The sequence below is a fragment of the Hyperolius riggenbachi genome, chromosome 5 (assembly GCF_040937935.1).
Source record: "Hyperolius riggenbachi isolate aHypRig1 chromosome 5, aHypRig1.pri, whole genome shotgun sequence".
In the NCBI taxonomy this organism is placed as follows: Eukaryota; Metazoa; Chordata; class Amphibia; order Anura; family Hyperoliidae; genus Hyperolius; species Hyperolius riggenbachi.
This window is the reverse complement of record NC_090650.1, coordinates 114,976,038-114,986,671: the sequence shown is the minus strand read 5'-3', so window position 1 is coordinate 114,986,671 and position 10,634 is coordinate 114,976,038. Positions and strand designations below refer to the sequence as shown.

The following is a 10,634-nucleotide window of genomic DNA, read 5'->3' as shown; positions in this document are numbered from 1 at the left end:
AAATAAGAAGTATGTTTCTTCCAGAGCAAAATAAGCCATAAATTACTTTTCTCCTATGTTGCTGTCACTTACAGTAGGTAGTAGAAATCTGACATTACCAACAGATTTTGGACTAGTCCATATCTCCATAGGGTATTCTCAGCATGGCCTTTATTCTTTATAAAGACACTCCCTGAAAAGGATTCATACAAAGATTCTGACCAGCCTCCCTACTCACTGCATATTGATTTGGTAGTTGGACAGAGCAACTGCCATTCATAAAATGCTTTTCAAAATAAAGAAAACCCTGAGAATTCCCCATGAGGAGATGGATTAGTCCAAAACCTGTCGGTTTTGTCAGATTTCTACTACTTACTGTAAGTGACAACAACATAGGAGAAAAGTAACTTATGGCTTATTTTGCGCTGAAAGAAATATGCTTCTTATTTGCATGTGTACACATGTATTTTAACCTCTTAAGGACCGCGGTGTTAACCCTCTTAGTGACCACGCCATTTTTTACAAATAAGGTCACTGCAGCTTCAAGGGCTCACTGCAGGGCCGCACAATTCAGTACACAAGTGATCCCCCCTCCCCTTTTTCTGCTCCCTCTGTTGGTGGTCTGTGATGGCTCCCAGGATGTTTATTTTGTTTATAAGTATATATATATTTTTTAATAGATTTTTCTATTGTTTCATTTTTTTTTAAACTCCCTCCCCCAGCCGACCAATGAGGTCGATTTAGAAGCGCCCCGAATGCGGCTATTAGACTGCAGTGGCACTTTATTTGGCCTGAGGAAGTGGGCTAGATCCCACGAAGGATTGCCTGTGCGTATTAATAAACATTTCTACTCAAAGTGAGTTGTTGTCTATGAGCTAAGCCACCTCAATCTTTTAGTTTTTTGTGTTTTTAACTCTTTTATACTCCATTGGGCGCCTCTTTACTCCCTTCAGTGACTGCGATCGGCGGTCATAGGCTTCAGCCTATGAGAGCTGATCACTCTCCTGTCTCTGGCGGTTTCGCCGTCTAACAGTCTCAAGCCACTAGGAGACTGATGGCAGAGTGTAGCTCCATCATTCCAGCGGGGATGTGCGCGATCCCCTGCTATCTCCACCCGCTGCCATTCACGTCAATCGGCGTGGAGTGGTCCTGGGGCTGCCGCCGCGTTCACACCAATTGGCATGGAACGGTCAGCAAGTAGTTAAATTTTACAATTTTCACGATAGTGGTCCTTTAAAATGTAGTCTGAACAATGAAGCCCTTAAACTGAAAATAAAAAGTCGGTTTTATGTTACCAATGTTCTATTTTGCTATAAATAAAATATAAACAATGAACTATCTCATAACTTTATTTTCACTTTGTGTAACACAGACAGAGTCAGAACTGCAGACAGGTCATAAACAGAGCAAGAATCACAAACTAGGAGTCAGAGTGTAGTAGGCAACGGAGGCATGTGTGAGTGGGGGTGAAAGGGATTTGGAGAGAACAGAATCGTAATAATAATTGTTCAAAGCACAAATGACGTCTCACCCTGCTGCCGCATAAATTAAGGTGGGGGGGGGGGGTGTGTTAAATACTATTACCCCTCTGAGCCATCCCAACTCGGAGGGAGAAGTAACTTGGGGTTCTGGCAACTGCCGTACCCCTGAATCACCCATGCGCGGGATGCAGACTATAATAGCATTACTGCCATAGCCGGGTCAAGCTTCGATGCTACACGGTGCACGATAGGCGTCAAAAAGCCCTACTCCATCAAATGGTACCCCTCTGGTCAAGGAGTTCAAGTGCAGTCACAACCTCTGCTTCCCCTATTGCTGTGTATTGCTATGCGACTTTCCTTTAGGATCACTGTCCCGATACCAGATGTTATGGTTGCTATGGTGGCTATTGCTTTGAAACTGCATCTGTGGCCATTTTAGGACAATCTGATATTCACAGATGCATCACTCCTGATGTAAAATGTCTGCTTTCTGTTGTCTCGTGAGATAAAAATCCCTTTCCTTGCTTTTTCAGGGTCAGGATCAGGAAGATGCTGACGTTGTTCCAGATGCTCTTAGATCAATTTGGTTGCAGCACGCAATTTCATCCTCGTATCCATCACTGACTCCTTCAGTGATTTTCTTAATGTACTTCTGTAATTTGGAAACTCTTGTTCAGTTTCACTTAATGCCGAAGAATGCCTGTGGCGCCATGTACTTTTTTCATTAAAATAATCCCTTTAAACTGGACTTCCTCATAGAAATCTGTCAAATCGAGTAAGAAGTAGAATTACTGTAAGAACTATGAATTCTGTCATATTTCTCTTACTGCACCTCTTAAGTTGTCATGTAACCAATAGTTACATTTATATATTAGAAACAATGCAGTACAAAATGTGAATTAAACTCTGTTAAATGTGTATTTAACTCTGTAGGGAAAATACAACTGTTTTCATTGGTTATTAGCGATATTTATGATAATGATCCACTTACTGCAAATAGTCCTTACAATTTGTTCAAATGTTTTAAAAACTTGTTTCTATGTGTAATTTTGTAATTGTATGAGTACAGTTACCAGAAGTCCCATTTTAACTCAGACATGTCCCAGAATTAAGGGTGCCCATCCCAGGCACAAATATGTCCCAGCCAATCTCCCAGGTGGGCCACCACATGTCTCAAGTGGACCTCCAAATGTCCCACCTTCCAGACTCTGTGATTAATTAGATGCCAGCTACCTATACTGGGGGCACATCTGAGTACGGGGTACATGTGGTTACCTTCACTGGGAACGTATCTGGGGGGCTACATGCAGCTGCCTATAAGCTGAAGCTTGGTGGCTACCTATACTAGGGACACATTTGGAGGAGCTACATGTGGCTTCCTATAAGGGGGAACCTGGCTACCTATACTGGGGGCACATATGCGGGGCTACCTATAAGGGAACACCTGGCCATCTATACTGGGGGCACATCTGGGGGAGCTACCAATAAAGGGACACCTGGCTATTGTTGGAGATACAACTGCATTTACTTTTATATAGTACTGAGTATTAACACCACTAGACCAGTAGATGGCACTGTAGCAAATTCTATGGTTAACAGTTATGTGTCTGTCTGGAAAACTTGATTTTTTTTATCTCTTCCTCTCTCTTCACAACTGAGATGTCTGCTGTTACAGTTTACTAAAATGCTCTGTATGCTTGCAACTTAATCCAGTGTATTAAACCAAGTTCTGCCTCATCACGAGCTTCTAGTGTCTTCTCTAATACATAACCAACAGCTATAGTATTTATACACGTGGCACATCTGTGGGAGGGGGAACTACACATGGCTACCTATGAAAAGACACCTGACTACCATATACTAAAAGCACACCTGTCCCTGGCTACCTAATACTGGGGACTAACTTTGTGGGGCTGCATCGGACTACCCAATATTGGGGACTGCTGTGGCTACCTACGCTGGGGAGGGGACTGCATCTGGCTAATTAATACCAGGGGCTCCTCTGAGCCCCTATACAGGGGGGAGGCTAACCCTGGCTAACTTATAATGGGGGCCACCTCTGGCTAGCTATATTAGGGGCTACCTAAGACCGTGGAGCATCTCTGGCTACCGCATCTCAATAGTGTGCCTGAGTCTGTAGGGAGTTCTTTTTTATACACCCTCTCCCTGGGAGCTCTATGGCCTAGAAACTGCCCTGTGTTCACTTAAAGCAATTTTACAAAATGTGACTTATCTAGTTGTTTGTAATGTTAGTAGTAATTTCACTTTGCATTTAATTTGTTTGATTTAAAATAAAAACATTATGTGTGTGAGTATGTACTGTATGTGTATTGGTGCATGCACATGTGTGGGTTTATGTCTGTGTGTATGCATGTTCCCAAAGAATTTAGTAGCTGTTTGAATCTTTTTCCCAATCGTAATGCATAGTCCGGAAAACGTTCAAAAAATATATCTTATTTTACTATCTTTTTCATCCTTCTTTGAAATTTAATAGGTTTAAGTAGGAGATGCAGAGCTCCTGGTAATAATTACTATTTCAGGTTGTAGTGGCATGTTTTTCATGTGTATGTGAATTACTTAAAGGACCTCTGTCACAAAAATCTTAAAATGTAAAATATATGTAAACATATACAATTAATTACGTTTCTTCTAGAATAAAATAAGCCATAAATTGCTTTTCTCCTATGTTGCTGTCACTTACAGTAGGTTGTAGAGATCTGACAGAACCGACAGGTTTTGGACTAGCCCATCTCCTTATGGGGGTTCACAGGGATTTCTTTATTTTCAAAATGCACTTAGTGAATGGCAGTTCCAACTGCCAAAAAAGTGTGCGGTGAGCAGGGAGGCTCGACAGCATATTTGTATAGATCCTTTTCAGGGTGTGTCTTTATAAAGAATAAAGGCCATGCTTAGAATCCCCTATGGAGAGATGGACTAGACCAAAACCTGTCAGTAATGTCAGATTTCTACTACTTACTGTAAATGCCAGCAACATAGGAGAGAAGTAATTTATAGCTCATTTTACTTTGGAAGAAACGTACTTCTTACTTGTATGTGTTTTAAATTTTAAGATTTTCACTACAGTTTCTATTTAAGGGCAAAATATAAAACTTGAAGCATGCAAGAAAATAACAAACTAGAGGGAATCAGTACATCTAAAATAGAGCACTATGGCATTGATTCTAAAACAAAGTTGCATGTGCATCTACCGTACATAAGGAATACATAAAGTATAACACATTCTGCAAAAAAACACTATCATAAATTAACTTATACGCTAAGTGATGTATAATGTCATCATGCACTAACTATTTAGCCTTTTTGTTGTCCCACTTAGGCCTAGTGCACACCAGAGCGGTTCTGCTGCGGTTTGCGATCCGCTTGCGCGTGCGGATCCGCTAGGGTAATGTATTTCAATGGGCTGGTGCACACCAGAGCGGGAGGCGTTTTGCAGAAACGCTTAGTCCCGGGCTGCTGCAGATTTTGGATTGCGGATGCGTTTCTGCCTCAATGTTAAGTATAGGAAAAACGCAAACCGCTCTTAAAAACGGCACTTCAGAGCGGTTTGCCAGGCGTTTTTTGTTACAGTAGCTGTTCAGTAACAGCTTTACTGTAACAATACATGAAATCTACTATACCAAAACCGCTACACAAAACCGCAAAATGCTAGCTGAAACGCTGCAGAAAAAGAAGAAAAAGTGTTTCAAAATCTGCTAGCATTTTGCGGATCTGCTAGCGGTTTTTGGTGTACACCAGGCCTATCTGTATACCTTGGTAATTTTGTAAAGTGTGTGTGGGTGTATAGCCGCTAATAGAATATCACTCAAATTATTATTGCGCAATGGGTAATACAATAGTAGAATATCAGTAATTGTTTCCAATATTTTACTATTGCTAAACCTAACCTTATTCTCACTTGTACCCTCCCTCCATCGATGCCTAATGCCCTAACCCTGACTGACTAACCCTTCCATCGCAATTTCTGCCAATATCTGCACCACTTTTGCTGCTAAAAAATCCCTAGGCCAAATAAAAATATTATCAGGTGTCGCGGGTACCCAAATTACCCCCTTGGTGCCACTAAAACCGTAATTAAGATTGTGGTCTATGCGGCACCCATTTTATCGAAGCGCCTGCTTTGCCACTTACTTGCAAGAGTAATTTTGCATTAGTTGATATAAAAACATGTACTGCTTGCTTATTAATTTTAACATTATACTTTATGTGGTTAAACTACTTCTTATCATACCATCAGCTGGATAGTGTACTGGTTAGTTTGTTGCCTTGTGGGATTTAAGCACTTTGATAAGGGTTCGGATCCCAGCTCAAGCCAGTACGTAAAACAGTAAGGAGTCTTTGGGCAAGGCTTCCTAATGATCCTGGTCGCCTGTGGAGCGCATCTTAAGTGGCTTCAGCTCTGGTGCATAGAGTCCGCTGGGAAAAAAGGGCAAAAAATATGTTCTGTGTCTTGTATTGTCTACCATGAAAAAACGAACATGCTTTACATTATAGCCATGGGTAGTTGTCATTTAAATTGGCACAATGACCTGTGCGTAATACCTGGCATTATAGCATTACTCTTATCATGCATAAACCCATTTGTTGCTAGGATTAGAGGGTTTGTAAAAATAATAGCAATGTAATAGCAGTAATGCTAAAGTCCACGCCCCACACTCGGGTAATTTGGGGAACTGGGGATTGCTGGACTTTAATTACTTCTTTCTCTGAGAAGACTTGATGACTTGGAGGGGGTATAGTATTTAACATACCCCTGAATTTGTGCGGCAGGGTGAGCCATCATTGGGCTCACCCTGCACCAAAAATATCCACCGCTGAAAATCCATGCACGCCCATTTAAAGAGACACTGAAGCAAAAAACTAAATTATGATATAATGATTTGAATGTGTAGTACAGCTAAGAAATAAAACATTAGGAGCAGAGACATAAGTCTAATATTGTTTCCAGTAGAGGAAGAGTTAAGAAACTCTAGTTGTTATCTATGCAAAAGAGCCACTGAGCTCCACGACATTCAAAGTCTCAAAGAGCTCAGCCTTCTGAAGCTTTCTATCTCAACTGTCAGTCACTGTACTTTCTTTTTCTCTCCAGAGGACAGGTCAATAGTTCACTGCTCTGTAAAATCATGTAGAATGCTGAGTAGTGTGTAAACTGCAAATATTAGAGAATGATGCAATGTTATAAAAAAACACTATATAACTGAAAATAAAAATATGAGAATATTTTCTTTGCTACTAATGTTCTAGTAATTATCCGTACTACACAACCAATTCATTATATTATCATTTTTTTTCCGCTTCAGTGTCTCTTTAACCTTGCTGGCAATATTGACGGTTATACACTTCAATACAAAATATACTGGCAAACAAAAATGACAGTGCTCACAGGCTGCAACTGGCTTATAAACCATCAAGGGGCGTGTACAGACCCCCAGGGGCTAAATACACGCCTTGAATCCAAATTAGATGCAAAATGATGCAAAATTAAGTGCAAATTTATGTGCTAGTCCCTAATCTAAAATTTAAATGCAGATTGGATGCAGGCTACCACAAGTATACTTAGAACATTTTACATAGAGAAGAGGGTGTAGACAGCGCTTCCAAATACAGAAGGCTGCACCTGAATTGATTAAGCTGCAGAGAAGTGCAGAGATCCAATGGACTATATTACACAACATGCATTCAAACAGGTACAGCAATGGAGGGTGTTAGCTTCAGCAAATAATGTGTGCACAAATCATTTCCTACTAGACTTCCCCCACGGCGGTGATGTGCCCCCTTCGAGGAAGACCTATAACTAACCTGACATTAAAAGCATAACTTACCTTGTGTGACTTATCATACAGTGGTATACACATCTCTTCAAGACAGACAAACAAAAATGACAGCGCTCACAGGCTGCAACTGGCTTATAAACCATCAAAGGGCGTGTACAGACCCCCAGGGGCTAAATACACGCCTTGAATCCAAATCAGATGCAAAATTATGCAAAATTAAGTGCAAATTTATGTGCTAGTCCCTAATCTAAAATTTGAATGCAGATTAGATGCAGGCTACCACAAGTATACTTAGAACATTTTACATAGAGAAGAGGGTGTAGGCAGCGCTTCCAAATACAGAAGGCTGCACCTGAATTGATTAACCTTCCTGGCGGTAACCCCGTAGTTCGGGGTAAGCCGCACAGGAGGTTTTCTCAGGCCCTGCTGGGCCGATTTACTTAATTTTTTTTTTGCTGGACGCAGCTAGCACTTTGCTAGCTGCGTCAGCACACCGACCGCCGCCGCCCCGCGCTCGATCACCGATATCCGTCGCGCCGTGCACCCCCCCCAGACCCCGTGCGCTGCCTGTCCAATCAGTGCCAGGCAGCGCCGAGGGGTGGCAGGGACTCCAAATGACGTCGCTGACGTCATCCCGCCCCGTCGCCATGGCGACGGGGGAAGCCCTCCAGGAAATCCTGTTCTTTGAACGGGATTTCCTGATCGGAGATCGCCGAAGGCAATCGAAGCGGGCGGGGGGATGCCGCTGAGCAGCGGCTATCATGTAGCGAGCTCTAGGCTCGCCACATGATTTAAAAAAAAAAAAAAAAAACTGCTGCGCTCCCTCCTGGCGGAAATAATCAAACCGCTAGGAGCAGGGCCGGCCCTAGACTTTTTGCCGCCTGAGGCAAATTTAAAAAAAAAAATTGCCACCGCCGCCCCTCCCCCCCCCCTCGGGGGGGGCCGCAGAGCTGGAGGGGTAGCTGGCAGGACGGGGGTATTGGGCCAGCGGCGGGGAGGGGGGTCGGACCCCCCCCTCCCTCGCCTGGGTCCCCCGTCCTCCGCTCCCCTCCAGCCTAAATAGACGCAGCCGTATATGTAAGACGCACGGGCGGGGAGGACACTCACCTCTTCCCAGCATGCGCTCCACTGACATCACTTCCTGCAGCGTTGCAGGAAGTGATGTCAGTGGAGCGCACGCTGGAGCGAGGAGGAGGTGAGTGTCTCCCCGCCCGTGCGTCTTACATATACGGCTGCGTCTATTTAGGCTGGAGGGGAGCGGAGGACGGGGGACCCAGGCGAGGGAGGGGGGGGGTCCGACCCCCCTCCCCGCCACTGGCCCAATACCCCCGTCCTGCCAGCTACCCCTCCAGCTCGGCGGGCCGGCTCCCCGCACCCACGGACGGGCGGGTGCCGCCCCTGGAAATTTGCCGCCTGAGGCAAAAGTTTCACCCCGCCTCATGAGCGGGCCGGCCCTGGCTAGGAGGGTTAAGCTGCAGAGAAGTGCAGAGCTCCAATGGACTATATTACACAACATGCATTCAAACAGGTACAGCAATCGAGGGCGTTAGCGTCAGCAAATAATGTGTGCACAAATCATTTCCTACTAGACTTCCCCACGGCGGTGACGTGCCCCCTCGGGGAAGACCTACCACTAAACTGACATTAAAAGCATAACTTACCTGGTGCGACTTATCATACAGTGGTATACACATCTCTTCAAGACAGGCAAACAATACAAAATATACTGTAAACAGTATTGATGTGCATGCACATTAATACTCTCTTGCACTGTATACTAGATCCTTGCTTGACACATTTTGGCAAGTTACAGGAAAAAAAAGGTTATGAAAATTAATTAGATCACTTTTTGCACAGAAATCCCAGGGAAATTGAACGCCAGGGAGGGCAAGGCCTTCCTTCAGCTTCTGCATTAGCGCTTCATTTGTACCTTAGTGGTAGTAATCTTCTCTATTTGTGCTTTGAATAATTATTATTACTACTAGTGACCTTAGCCTGTTTAAAAACGGATTAGGTCTGTCAGTAATCTGCCGTGCGCTCGCACGCTGCTAGCCACACGCGCGAAGCCCGCACAGACCCACCGCGTGCGCACACACACGACCTCCCCTTCTGGCACCGTCCTCCTCCGGCTCTTGGCAGTGTCTCTGCGTCTTGTCCCTGCACATGTCCAGTGCTAAAAAGCACTGACACACGGACAGACGCAGGGACTAGGGGCGTAACAATAGACCCTGCAAGGAATGCAGCTGCAGGGGGGCCCAAAAGCCACAGGGGGCCCCATCCTGATAGACTGACAACTAAAGGCAAGAAGAGAAGAAGCTTTCTACTCTCTGCACAATTGTTTAATGACTGCATCTGCTCAGCCACTGATAAGGAATCATACAAAGTTTGTAGACAAAGATTTGTAGACAGTCCCCATTCAGTGTGCATCAGGCTCTTGTGTACAGCGCCCAGACCCCTTGGTGGGAGGGGGCCCCATACAAAGCTTTGCAGGGGGGCCCAGTGATGTCTAGTTACGCCCCTGGCAGGGACACTTGCCTATTATTAGGTAGGATTCTCTCCAAACCCCATCCGCCCCCACTTACACATGCGCCCGTTGCCTACTACACTCTGACTCCTGGTTTGTGATTCTTATTCTGTATCTGACCTGTTTGCAGTTCTGACTCTGTGTGAGATAAAGTTAAAACAAAGTTATGAAATAGTTACTTGTACAGTATATGTTTTACTTACTGTATTTTGACTTCACAGGAAATCACTTTACAAATATAGACCTTAGTTGTCAGGCAAACTTACAAGAAAAATAAAAGCAGATTAGGAAAGCACAGTTTAGCAACTTCTCTGTAATGCATTTGCTTTTTACATTCATGTGCAGCCTTTACTGTCTCTCAGCAATGTCCACAACTGCAGAGTGACACAGCTGTCAGAAATACTTTTCCTACAAAGCAGTCTGATGTCTGCAAGTTGACACGCTGGTCTTGAGGAGATATATATCTGTGTCCCTGCGTGTCTCTCATGAGAACATGGTAGCGACTAGCAAATAATCTGGTGTTACACTCTGTGCAATGGGAACACAAACACCTCATCCCCACGGTTACTTTTCAGGCCCATCATGGATCTAAGGAAGCCTGGAAGGGTTTCTAGACAAAATGCAAACAATTTATTTCCTGAATGAAGCAATAGTCACTCTGTGCAGATCGTGCAAATTCTGTAAATTTCACTTGCCCTCATTCACTTGTTGGATGTTATTGGCTCTGGGAACACGATTAAGTCAATATGTCCAATGTAGTGTAATAGGCACTAACTAAATATTATGGAAGGTTTATTTGTGCTAATTGTAAGGGGGGCAGAACTGTAACAGGCTCTGATTCACGGAGCACCTGTAGAA

At 43.9% G+C, this 10,634-nt stretch overlaps 1 long non-coding RNA gene across 1 annotated transcript; it reads right to left on the bottom strand.

Moving 5' to 3' along the window:
- Positions 1 to 1,341: 1,341 nt before the first annotated feature.
- Positions 1,342 to 10,328, bottom strand: LOC137519717 (uncharacterized). The gene is made up of 3 exons (XR_011021094.1): positions 9,980 to 10,328; positions 5,710 to 5,894; positions 1,342 to 2,223 (listed from the first exon to the last, which is right to left on the bottom strand). It is a non-coding gene; the product is annotated as an uncharacterized lncRNA (long non-coding RNA).
- Positions 10,329 to 10,634: the final 306 nt, after the last annotated feature.